We start from the raw sequence: 14415 nt of genomic DNA, 5'->3' as shown, positions 1-14415 counted from the left end.
GTCGTATGTAAGGAAAGTAGGCGATCAGTTCTTCCCAGAACTTCTTCCTGCTGTTCTCTCGTCCAATAATCAAAATATTTTTTTGTCATGTGTAGGGGTTGATGCGTGGCTTAGGGTTTCGGTTTGGATGATTGGATTTATTGCATTTTATACATTCACAACTCGGGACTACAGGTAATACAGCGCTGTTGCTATTCTACACACTTCGAAATTCACCACTGCACACGCACTAGGATTCTCAGTATTTACTAGTCGTATCCTGGCAACGGATTCGTCACAGTCTGTCACTTCAAATCACACATGAAGTTCTCTTTTCAACGACTAATTCCTTTCTTGCCATTTTTTTCTCAAACACTTTGGATTGCCCTCTCCAGAACTCGACCAAATTCTTGACAACAATTCACTCACATGAACTCTTCTTCGACTGAACTCTCTCAACTTCTGATAACAACTAATTGCTCTGTCGGAGCTTCCCGTTATATAGCCTCAGGACGAACTTCATGGAAAACACCGTCTTCTATTGTCCCATATTGTTCTAGGTGTGCTTACTGATCTGTTGCCTAGCAATAAACGTCCTATTGTTGCGCGCGTTGGCTCCCGCGGGAATGTTTTTACCGAGCAGTTGCCTAGCTACTTCCAATTCTTCGCCTGCTTTCCATCACAATGACTGTCGGTTTCTTACAGTGAAGAGACCGTCTCTCGACGCTACCTAAGGCCGATTCCTCATGACCAGGGCCCGGATTTTCATGACATGTCATCTTTTTTTTCCTTGTATCCTATGCGATGCTCTTAAATATATAAATCTCGGATATGAGCTGGTGGTTACAAAAATGTAAATTTTATAGGTAATTTTTGTCATTTTTTATTTTTAGGTTTTCATTTTGGGGGTAATTTTTTGGTAAAATTTTGGACTTTTAAGGGTATTTTTTGTCATTTTTGGCCATTTTAGGGAATTTTTCTTCATATGTTTCCTGAAATGTGAATAACATAAAAGAGAAGTGTTCTTTCTTTTCTCCTTTAGGTCATTTTTCTGGATTTTTTCGGTCATTTTATAGGTCATTTTTTTTAATATTTTCAGGTCATCAAAATCCGGGCCCTGCATATTACATTTTTGGGTTATATTTTAGGTCATTTTTCTGGATTATTTTCGGTCATTTTTTAAATATTTTCAGGTCATCAAAATCCGGGCCCTGCTCATGACTAATGTTGGACAATATGGAGCAGCCTATCTGAAAAATTAATGCTGGTACAATTCACCCTCTGAAAGTAATCTACTTAAAAATTTAGTTCCTGCTTCACAGCAAACACTCTACGTCCCCATCATTAAGACCAACGATTAATAGAATGTAGGGGAATAATCACTGTTTATTCTTACGTAGGAAATCTATGAGTAACTCTGTACATAAAATGAAAAGCTTCTTTAATATTAATGCATGCATTATGTAGAGTTACTGCGTTGTTTTGAAAGGTTAACTCACGGAGGAGAAGTAATAGTGTGCGTACTTTTATAAAGCGCTACAAACCTGAGACAGGATTCTTGTCAAAGAAAATGATTCACTTCGACCGGCTAGCTAGCCATGCGCAAATAACTGCAATGAACTAAGGCAGTGGCGGTACTTAAGTCCACTTTATCTCTTTCAGGAATTTAATAGTGACATTCTGATAATCAACGAACCATTTCGTAAATATGAGTGCAAAATAGTTGTTTGTTATTTTCATTCTGGCTTGTCAGCATGTATATCTTTTATAATTAACATGAAATATAAACCCAGATTAATTTCCAAGGCGACAGAACGAAATAAAACAAGAAAATAATCGTATGATATACATGTATTGTAATTTGTTGGGTCATTTTTTGCTGTCTTTAAGATTTATAAATCGTGACTTTGCTAATTTCTGAGGCGTTAAGAAGCTTGCTGACTAAGTATCTTAATAGGTGTGGTCGATATATTAAGTCATTCACGTTTGAATCTCGTGAAATACGAGACCAAGTAGAACCTCATTAACTTTGTAAAAAAATTATAGAAAAAAAAGCACCGTCAGTTAAGCATGCCAAAGAATGTTACGGTCTTCTTGGTCGTAACGGCGCGTAGTTCGGAGAAAGCCCGATGTTTCGGGGTACATACCGCTGCCATCTTAGGGTTCGAAGCAACAACCTCAACTTAGGAATTCTTCCTTGTATTTCAACAGAAATTCATCAAGTTGGTCTATGTTTAAAATGTAATAGGTATCTTAATGAGAACAATGTTCAGTCAAAATTATGTATAACTAATTGTGTAATAACACACGATTGGACTTTATACAAAGTAGGGGTTATACAGGACTGAGACAAATCATCTCACAGGACTGAATAAAATACGATTTTGTGGTTCATTATGCCGTGCATTCCAAAGACGGGTTCCTTGCTTGGGTTACTCTTCGTCCCTCGTCGTGCCGTCTCTCAAGCAGCGACCTGAGTTCGATCCCAGATCATATTATCCGAGATTTGTGGTGGACAAAGTGGCACTGGGACAGAATTCTCCGAGTACTTCAGTTTCTCCTGCCAATTTTCATTCCACCAAAGTCTCCACATTCATCTGTCAACCGGGGCTGGTACAATAAGCCAATTAGTGGCCAATGTACCAAGTCGATCCAGCTTCATTCTACTCCATGAATAACAAACTATATATATATTTGAATCCAAAAGCTGGAGCTATATTTTCATCCGAAACGTCGGGCTCTTTCCAAACTATACGGTGTTACAGACCACAAGAGCCACAGGTTTCATATTCACCGCCTAGATCCTCACAGACAAGTAGGCCAAATTTTTTTAACTCCGTGGACTTTAGTCCGCAATCGAACTATACCGATCGAGCGACCGCCGCTTGTCGGCGAAGTTGATGCTAACTTTTGCCGCTAGTGGGTGTCGCGTGGTCAGCGCAACAATTCCCACGGCTGTTAATTTCGGTTTTCTGGGCAGGAGCCGCTACTTCTCCATTCAAGTAGCTCCTAAATTATCGTCACGAGGCTGAGTGGACCCCCGTTGCAGGTTTGTAATGGTGCAGACATAAGTCGCCCATTTATGTGAAAAAACATATGCTTGGTCCATTTTTGTGTGGTTATTAACTCAGTGTGTTCTAAATCCTACTACAAACGCTTCGAGATTATTTGAAAGGGAAAAATTACGTTTTGTTATAAAAACCTGTTCTAGAGTTTTCAAGACGGAACACTTATCTATTAGAGAGACCGCAAGAGGCCGAAGTACCAGCGGTAGGTGACGCAGAGCAGGGTGGTGCAGCGGTAAGGCTCCGAAATTGTATTCGGGAGTTCCTCGAGGAGAATCTCGGTAGGGACACCGGCTATCGTGATTTTCATCAGTCCCTCCAGGTAACGTTTGGACAGTACCTCCCTTAGGCCACGACCGTTTCCTTCTAAATCCTTTCCAATTCAATTATTGAATAAAGCACAAAAAGGTAGTATTTGACGGCAGGAAAAGAGAGAGTAAAAAGTAAAATACTGTGACATGTAAACCCATTGCTACGCAACAGCTTTCCTGGGATACGAAAACGAAAGACGTAGATTCTTGGAAACAAACTCGGCATGGAACAAGTTGCCGTGTAAATAAGTGATCGCCAAACATTTCCTCGGGCGGCACTATGCTACAAGCCGGAAGTTCGCGGGATCGAATCTCGATGAGGTGGATTATTTTCAATTTACCTAATCCTTTCAGCCGCACTATGGCCCTGGGGTCGACTCAGCCTCCAACAGAAATGAGTACCAGGACTATTCCTTGGGGTAAAGGGCGGCCGGCGCGTAAGGCTGACAACCTCAACATCTGTGAGCCGATTTTCTACATAATGTGGGAACCTCAACATCTCACAACCCTATGAACCTTGACGGCCTCTTACATGGATACCTTTACTTTTTTCTTTTATTGCTAGTGGGGTGGGACTAAGTCCCTTGTACTGCGGCCACTTCTGGCCTATTGTACCAACCCCAGATGATAGGTGAGGGTGATTGTGGAGCAATTGGTGGAATGAAGATTGGCATGGGAAACTGAGGTACTCTGAGAAAACCTGCCCCAGCGCCACTTTGACCCCCACAAATCCCATTTGACCAGCCCCGGGATCGAACCCGGGCCGCCGCGGTGGGAAGCCAGCGACTAACCGCTTGAGCTGTGGCGCGACTGTACCTCTACTTTGCCTTTTACTTTACCGCAAGGCTACATAAGCGACCGTTCAGATAAGAACCAAGTCAGGAGCCAACCGTAGTCCAGTCAGAATTGAGCGAGTCCTGGGCAGTCATTTACAGCGAGTTATTGTAACTGATTGTGATTAAAAGAGAGATTATAGAAGAAGGTGTTAATAAATCCAATCATCCAATCCAAAACCCTTATTATTAGTCACGGCCATAAACAAATGAAAATACTACATCATGTGAACCAGGAAATCAAGAACGTAAAGTAACAATACTTATTCATCTTAAGATGAAATTTAGTAGATAAGTACGAAGTTTCAGAGGAAACATCTGCTCCATCATCAGGACAGAAGAAACTCTTACAGCCGGAAGTGTGGAGCGAAACGTTCCACCAACACGTTAACATATCTATGGACATATATAGAGTCACACGTCACACGTCACCCTGTTCCTAGTACTCACCGCTGTCAGAACCTCCACGATCATATTCCTGCCTCTGCTTAACTTATTTCCCTTCCTTCGGCGTATCGATAACCACAGGGTTCGAACCAATGATCTAGAGCGACCGTATGTATTGTAACAATGGGATCACGATGAGAGATTTCGACGGTCCTAACAAGGCCCCTGGGCAGTGTCCATGCAATGAATATCGAGTTGACTGCTTGCGCGAGGAGAACCTCTGAATGGAACAGTAAGTACGATTCGGCGACACATGCAAGTCAGTTCAGCAGACCCAATCCCTGTCTGTATCACAGAGCACCGGAGGAGAACCAATCAGATTCCAGAACCGGTGCTTCATAGTCTCTACTCTTCGCCCGGTATTCATAATTCACTACACTCTTGCGAGCAATTCGTTTCGCAAATACCGCCATGGTTTCTGGATATGACGTAAATACGTTTGGTGCCATTTAGCGCAATGAAGGCTAGGCTCAAACATTTAAGATGATTGAAATATGGCGGTCTCATACCAGATACTTACTCTGCTGAGGCTAAGTAAAGACGTCCCATTTAGGGATGTGATGACGACGGGACAAGCGCAGGGCGATCGATTCATGGGGCTTATTTCCACGGACTTGCTATAAAGAAATGAAACTAAAAGTGGATATAACTGGCTCAGGATTGTGTTCATTGGCAAGAGCTGATATCACTCACGTCATGACTTCAGATAGTCCGTTATCAACTAAGCAGCGATTAAAACAAATATTGTCCTATTTTTTACAGGGATGTAGTTCAGATCCTATAGGGCAGTCGGTATAGTGACTGGCTACTGGCTATACGACTGAGGAGTCGGAGTTCGAGTCTCGTTAGGGCCAAGAATTTTCTCTTCTACATGTAGTCCAGACCAGCTCTGGGTTCCACCCAACTTCCTGTCCAACGGGTACTAGAGGAACTTTCCTCGGGGGTAAAGCGGTCCGGATGTGAAACTAACCACTCATCTCCAACTAGTAACGAGATCAAGAAAACGTGGGTCTATACATCCACTTCCCAATACGCCTTTGTGGCGTAAGCTTCATTAGTTAATTACTGGGACTTTTCTCACCAGATTCAGAATAAAGGTAAAGTTGTCCCTGTGCTTAACTAATTAAGCACTACACCATGAAGGCGTATGGGGGAGTGTAGGTATAGATCCATATTTTCTTTTCCTCGGCACTAGTTGGAGGTAAGCGGTCAGCTTCACGCATCGGCCGCTTTACCCCCGGGGGGGAAAAACCGGTATCCATTGTATAGGAGGCTGGGTGGGCCCCAAAACAGGTCTGGACGACATGGAGAAGTGAAAATTCTTGTCCCTACCGGGACTCGAACTCCGACCCCTGGGTTGTCCAGCCCGTAACCAGTCGCTAAACCGACTACACTATCTCGGCTCCTACCAGATTCAGACTGTGTTCCAAATATCATAGAAGCTTGAATGTGCTTGTTTATTTTCACAGAATTTCTCTTCATGCAGTAGACGGCCTCCTTTCATCTGTAATGCTTGTCGTTGCTCCAAAAAGACAAGAAGCGTTATAAAAACGATCTTTTCATATCCCAGCCTTCTATCTATCATCTCTTCTGCTGCAGCTCTGCTTTACGTGGGTGTAGCAAGAGAGAACCAGCTGCTCGCATGTATATATGATGCGTTCAGCAATTGATCTTCCTCGATCCACAGAAATCTCTTATATAGATCATGCGTCACATCAAGGGACACGTCATTCTGTACCAAAAACAGTTGAAAGTATTCAGGCTTTTAATTTGGCGGTAACTCAAGTGCATGGAGTACAATCGTTCTCGAGAAATTTATTGGATCTTAGCTGTTCTGGTCAAGAAATCTTTGTGCACTTTATGAAATTCCGAAACTTATTAAAGTACTCTAGAAACTCGCCACTTAATTATATCCTGAGCTAGCTGAAACAACTCTACACCTTCATAATAGATCCATTTAAGATACATTATGATATTACCCTATAGCTTAATCCTATATCTCTCAAATAATATTAATATTTTTCGACCAAAACTTGTATGTTACATGTTACACATGCTACTCATTTAATCTTACTTATTTATTTGCTAATTCTCCTGCATCCGATAGGAAACGCGGTAGCGTAGTTGGTTGAGGCACTATACCACAAGCCGGAAGGTAATGGATTATATTCCCGATGAGACTATTGGGTTTCTTAATTGACCTAATCCTTCCAGCCGCACTATGGCCCTGGGGTCGACTCAGTCTCTAACAGAAATGAGTACCAGGAATCCTCCTGGGGGGTAAAGGGCTGCAGGCGCCTAAGGCTGAAAAGCTCCTTGTAACATTTCGTAACATTAGTCCGTTTTTCTATATTTTAACGGCGACTGGCATTATTCCTTTGTCCAAAGCTAGGGTGAACAGCCACTTCTCGTCTGCTGTTCGGGGCTGCTTCTTCTGTAAATTCAAAGCTACCGTTAAAATCATTAGGCTATTTCCTCTACCCCTCCGGTCACGGTAGCCGAGAGGTCTAAGGCATGTACTGTCTTCCCTCGCTTGGAAACCGGGATTGTGGGTTCGGATCTGTTTCCTGTGAGGTACGAACTGAATTTCTATATATTATTCTTATACATTGCCGGTCACGGTAGCCGAGCGGTCTAAGGCATGTACTGTCTTCCCTCGCTTGGAAACCGGGATTGTGGGTTCGAATCCCGCTCAGAGCATGGATGTTTAGTTTGTGTGTGTGTGTGCGTGTTTCTGTGTTTGTGTACAGGTAGAGGCCTTGCGACGAGCTGATCACCCGCCCAAGGAGTCCTACCGAATGTGTAAGATCTAGAAAAACCGAAGTGAACGGAGAAGTTCATGGAGTTAGGCCTAGGCCCACAAGGGCTGTAGTGCCAAGGGGGGGGGGAAATCCTCTACCCAATTAACATGAACCAATGAATCGATCTATCAATCAGTGAATTCATCAATTAATTATTGACTGCTCCGCGAATTCCGTCTGTATTGATACTTTCAACGGACTGATAAGCTCGTACTAATTACGATGTTTCAGTTTTAGAAATTGCAAATACAAGACTGATGAATCTAATTAAGCTCACTTGCATCAAGTTGGTCGACATTTTAGTTCAAACATGTAATTCCAATGTGATTATTTTGATCATTAGTCACAGAATTTTCTTTTAATAATATTCAAATTGGAATTACGTTTCCATGCAGTAATTCAATTCCAGTGACATCACAGCTAATCTATCGCAGTGGGGGAACTGGTTGTATACAACTAGCAGTCACTTAGTATTCCGTCAGAGTGCTGGTTATTTACTGAGCTGTTAAATCAGTGACCCATTAAGGAGTGTCCCGAGGTAGGATTATCCTTAGGAAGGAGAGGGAAGCAAACAAAACAACTATCTTTAATTTTGTACGAAATGTATAAGGCCTTATAATAAGGTAACCACATCCAAATTGCATGACCAACATTATAACGCAGGGGTGTACAGCTTGTGGTATGCATGGAAACTCCGTCACGTAAGTAGGTGAAAAAGCAAAATTGTCCCTGTGCTTAACTATCCCGGTTCTCACCTAAGTAGGGGCATTAAAAAAAACTATTCACCTCGTCACACCTGTCCGTTTGGCCAATAATAACCGTTCCCATTCGTGGGATAAGAGACATGATAGGCTGATATGAGTAAATTTGTTAGAGGAATTCTGATTTGTGTACGGTTTCATTGGCTATTTAGCATAATGACCTAATTGAGCTTTCAAAGGTAAGGCCTATATTTTCTGAACCCTGTCAAAGTTCTATAGACCGCCTCTGCGGTCTAGTGGTCAGAGTTCCTCTCTGCATATCTAGATGTCCCAGGTTCGATCCCGGAGCTACCAGATTTTCTGAGAAGTAGTCGTCTGGAACGGAGTCCACTGAAACTCGTGAGGATAACTGAGTAACTATTTCAAGGAAATAGCGGCTCCGGTCTAGAAAACCGAGATTAACGGCCTTGGTGATCTGTTGTGTTGACCACGTAAGACACTCTATCCGCTAAAGTTGGCACTAACTTCGCCGACAAGCGGCGGTAGCTCGGTCGGTATAGTTCGCTTGCGGACTAAAGTCATGGATTTTTTTGTGAAAGTGTAACGGTAAAGATGTCAGACACAAAATCTAAGGTACTAACACCGATTTCTCATGTGTATGTAGGTGTCACCAGAAAATAAATCAGACTCCATGTTATTTGAGGGCAAACACTGGCCCTCGAAATGTGAAACGATGGCGTAACCACTAAATTAAATGACATCATATCTCACCGAGGTGACTTGAATTGCGCCAACATATGCCCTATATTACTAGAATCCTCTCCTCTCACGCCATGGAAGATTCTTTTTACCCTTTATATAAAGCCTCTGGGATTGCCTCGAGGTTTATGGCCTCTGGAAGAGAAATTACTCTGTTGTTTCCGGTGTCTTGCACCAGTGTCCCTGCGGGAACGTGTGATGTCTGGCGTCTTCCAGTGGCGCACTCTTCAGCATTTATCAGCATTTTGCTGGGCGGCTGCTGGAATCTGCTCTTGAGTTAAGAAACAAATGAACATTTCACGAGCTTCACACTAATAAAAATAAACAACAGACATTAAAGAGACTATTTTTAAATGTCTTGGTCGGAAAAACGAAAGGAAGAGACCTCTTGAGAAAAACTATACGTAGATGGACGACTACTAATAAATGGAAGTAGACTCTAAAGGGTTCTGAAGATGTTATATAACACTCAGAATTGCTGGGTCCGGTATTCTAGAAAACAGAAAACACGACGTTTCGGAAATTGGATATTTCCGTCTTCCCTCCCCCCTCACCTGAGAATGGAAACAGATCTAGTTTCCGAAACATCGTATTTTCTATTTTTTAGAATACCGGACAATGGGAAAAATCCAAAAACCCAGAAATTCTGAGTGATAGTAAATGGGTCTTCAATAAATAGGCTGATATGTTGCTGTCTGGAAGGATCAGTAACGGACTTCTGTGAATGGGCGTTAGGTTCCTAGTAAGGTGGGAAGTTTCCCGGTCAGCCCACGGACACTGCTCCTTGGATGGGGTTGTTCTCATGTGTGATAAGTAATGGTCTAATCAGATGTTGACAAAGCTACAAGATTTGGGCGCCACTGCAGTGGCAGTTTCATTTGGAGAAGGAGGCTGTAGTCATAAACAGCTTGAAGTGAAACTCACAGGCAGACCTGTAGACGCTTCTCTCTAATTAGTGTTACATAAGTTATGTTCCTCCCGCTGTAGATGCACTGCATTGCTTTGGCCATGTCTCCTTTGTGCGAGATTTCAGGTTCTTAACACGACGAATAAGGCGCTTATGGTCTTCTAGTATGTGATTATGTGCAGTTTAGTAGATACGTATGTACCAAAGTTTCGGGAGGACTTGACGCTTCTGTCTTCAAGGTGGAAAGAAACAGTTTCATCTGAAATATAGGTACCTAACTATAAAACTACACGACATCACAGAAGAATGTGAGCTAATCTTCATACTGTCACGATTTTATGGCTCCGTGACTAATAATAACGGGATTTGGAATGGATGATTGGATTTATTAACACCTTATTGTACAATCTCTCTTAATCGCAATCAACTACAATAACTCAAAGTCAATCTTCAACCGAACCATTCTTCCTTGACTGACGAGGACTCGCTCCATTCTCGTTCTCTTCTGTACCACTTATATAGTCACGAGGTGGACCCATAGAAAACACATCCGTTGCTCAGCAATGGATATACGCGAACAACATAGAAAACACCTCTTCCTCTAGTGCTGTTTTACAGCTTGTTGCATGGCAACGGAATTTATCTGATTGTTGCCTGCATATTCGTTGCCTCGGGAATGTGTTTACCGAGTCTTTTCCAAGCAACGGGTATACATTTCACAACATTCTTGATGACTGGATTGTCACTTTGTTCATTAATTGCAGTTAACTGAACATTACTTCTTGATATAAACAGAAAACGCAAAATGGATCACACTGAGCTGCATACAATATAATATTGTATTTGAGCATCCTGTTGTATTGATGCATCACTGATTTGCTTCCATCTTTAAGCATTAAAGACAGAAGCGAATGAGAGTCACACATAGAGCATCTCAGAAAATGTTGCACATCCCTAAAGTTGATCTTACATCAAGTTGTTTCTTTCACACAACAGGCCTACTAGATTAGTTCCTTAAGATGAGATAAGTTTTGTAACAACAAAATGATAAATCATATGATGTGGACATACACACACACGTGCACACAGAGTATATATAGTATAATCGTGTTCAATTTCGTGATGTATTCTTATAATATTTCGCGGTTCAACGACCTGAATTCCTCACGAAATTAAGCACATGTTTCAAAGTTGGATGGCTCTATTATTACGGGATCAATGACAAAACAAGTTAGGCTCCTACATTAGCTAGCAATTGATTTACATGTCACAATAAGTTAATACTTAAAACAAAAGTCAGTCATTTCAGTTGTGTTCACCTACCCCATCCCCCCACCCCCGACTTTTCTCACATCATCCCTCGTACATACAGAGTAACTCTGATCTGTGCCACAGTATACAGTTGCTTCTAAAAAGAATAACGCTCGTGAGAGCTTCCTTGTGAATTCGCAACTTTTCACATCCAGTGTTCAGAGAAGGAAACATCACATGGAAATGTCTCATTTATATGCAAATTCTCGTACATAGCGAAGTATCCCTATATACGTAACAATAACGAAAGTTCCAAAGGGCGAGAACTTGAGCCGGCCATCAACACGGTGTTACCAAGAAACACACACAAGGGAGGAAAAAGAAATGCTTTGCAGGGAACAGATTTCTAGAACTGCCAGCTTCTAGGATCATAAATTATGACCTTTAATTTTGCCTCAGGTGAGTAAATAGATAAGATCGGGGTTCTTTTCTTACGCGTGTTCCATAGCTACGTACGCCTTCCATTACACTGGATAGTGGCTGTTCAATGTCTGGAGAACAGACATTTTTACCTTCTGTCCGTTAGTTGAAAGATTTGTCAATGTGCTGAACACACAGTCATGAAGCGAGAGCTATGGAGGAACATTATGCCATTTCTTATGATTCACTCTCGAGAATTCCTGAACGGATTTCGGTTAAAAGTGGCACTGGTCTACACTAAAACTTCTTTAGTGAATTTAATTTAATTCGCACTGTTCCAATACCCAGTTTACACGAAGCTCATTTTTTTTTAAGTTTCATGGGGTGGGGTGGGGCTGAGTCCACTTCGTACGTCGGCCAATAAATGAGCTATTGTTCAGCCCCGGATGATAGATGAAGAGTGTTGAGCAGTCGGTAGAATGAGAATTGGCAGGAGAAACCAAAATACTCGGAGACAACCTGCCCCAGTGCCATTTTGTCCATCACAAATCCCAAATTACCTGACCTGGGCTCGATCCCGGGGCGCCACGTTGGGAAGCCGACGACTAACAGCCTGAGCTATGGTACGATTGTGTGTGTATTGGGCTCCTGTAAATCAACATTTTCACGTGGGCACGGAAGTGAATCTACCGGGTGTTAATGTGTGGTGTGGTTTGTCATCGCGCGGTTTGATTGGTCCTTTCTTCTTTGAAGGTACCGTAACTAGTCAGGTGTATCTCGATATGCTTCAGACATGGATTTTCCCTGCCATTCGAGAGCTGTTTCGAGATGAGAGATTTTACCTGCAAGAAGATGGTGCTCCACCTCACGGTCGCTCGGTCGGTATAGTTGGCTTGCGGACTACAAGCAAAGGAGTTTGTTTGGTTTTGTTTGTTGAGGCCAGATCAAGTACAATGCACACTCAGAGAACAGGACAACGAAAGACATACAGTTCGATGTCGATGTATATCGATATACGATCGATCTGACAAAGTCGATCCGTAACACCGACACTGTAGTCAGATTTACAACATGGCACCAAACGTCGTGGCAGAAGGGACAGCACTCCTGCTTTGTTTTAGGGAGGTCCCGATTTCAAACGTCGGCCCGCAAACCGGCTATTATTGCTAATGTCTTTCGTGTCTATCCTTAGTTCCTACAAGAAAGTTGCAGTAATACTTCGCGGCTTATCCTCTTAGAAAACCTTATATAACAGAACACAATTATTTCAGTAATTTTGGCTGATATTACAAGTGTCTTTGAAACATGGCTGTTGACTGAAAATTATCTGCTCCAGTAATTTTTTAATTTTTTTTCACTGGTTCTACATGCCCTTTTTTGGCCCTGGCATCTGATTTTCAGCTTCATGATCATTTTACACACAGTAGGACTCCTTGGACGAGTGATCAGCTCGTTGCAAGGCCTCTACCTAAACACAGGACAACATAAACATATACACATACAAAATATCCATGCCTTGTGTGGGATTTGAACCTACGATCACGGCTTCTGAGCGAGCGAAGACAGTTCATGCCTTAGGCCGCTCGGCTACAGTGACCGGCACTTTTCGAATTACAAAATGAAAGCAAGGATCTACATATTGACTTCAGAGCTGAAGTTCTCTTTCGTGTCTTCGATAGGAGGACTCATGAATAAACTGATATTTCTACTCACCCATCAACATGCAACAGAATGCTTCAGGGCACTCACAGTTGTCAAATCATAAGTGGCTTACCTGCAAAAGAAGGGAACGTGTTTATTTATAAACAGCATTCAGCACAATTAAATGTGAACAAATACTGAAAGAACGCCTCAAAGTTATACTGAATTTTAGTGTTTCGAATTACGAGTTGTTTTCCACAGTTCTCAGTATCACTGCCGTTGCTATCTGACGTCACCAGAACATATAAAGACAGGGTTGTAACCCATGACTCTTGATAACAATGACCAACAATACCACGATGGTTAATACAATGACAATGAGACTACCTCCCGTTCAGACGGTTGTCATTGTAAAGAATTATCGTCTTGCTCGTTTGAGCCCTCCCCAAACTAAAGCCGGGAGGGTGATTCAAATACCACGACGTGTGAAGTGTCTCCTTTGTAGTAGTGTTGGCTTTGCCTTCTGATGACGTCCAATAGTGGACGCAGCATCCAAAGGCTCTTTAAATATTAAATTGTTGCACTTGCTGGAACCTTGATATTTACCAAAGACAAAAATTTAAAATTATCTGTGATCTTATTCGAAGTTCTCTATCTCAGCATTTGATAGCGTGTCGCAAATAACTGGATAAAATTAAATAAGTATAAATATTTCCATTTTTTTATTGCTAGTGGGGTGGGAGTAAGTCCCTTGTACTGCGGCCACTTCTGTTCTACTGTACTAGCCCCAGATGATAGCTGAGGGTGATTATGGAGTAATTGGTGGAATGTCAGAGGAAACCGAAGTACTCGGAGAAAACCTACCCTAGTGCCACTTTCTCCACCACAAATCCCACTTGACCAGACCCCGGGATCGAAACCGGGCCGCCGCGGTGGGAAACCAGTGACTAACCGCTTGAGCTATGAAGCGGCTTTAAATATTCCCACACTCTGTGTTCACTCTGATACTATTAATCAGAAGAAGGTTAGGCCAAATTAATAAATGCAGCCGAGAAGGCAATAAATTATAATATGTTTAGCGTTACCGGTATGTTTGAAACATTAGGAAACTGACTCTAGAAAATTATATTTGGAGCTGTAACATGCCAAATATCCCAATCCAAAATAGTCGTGTTTATGACATGAGGTGTTATAGCCTTAACTAGGACAGTTTTCGGCCACAGAACTCAAATGTTAATATCCGTCCCTTGAAGAAAGGAAGGTAAGGTTTAGCAGAATATAAAGTCAAAGTGAAAGTCAT

The sequence above is a fragment of the Cryptotermes secundus genome, unplaced genomic scaffold (assembly GCF_002891405.2).
Source record: "Cryptotermes secundus unplaced genomic scaffold, Csec_1.0 scaffold986, whole genome shotgun sequence".
NCBI lineage: Eukaryota > Metazoa > Arthropoda > Insecta > Blattodea > Kalotermitidae > Cryptotermes > Cryptotermes secundus.
The sequence above is the reverse complement of the archived record's forward strand: the minus strand, read 5'-3'. Positions refer to the sequence as shown.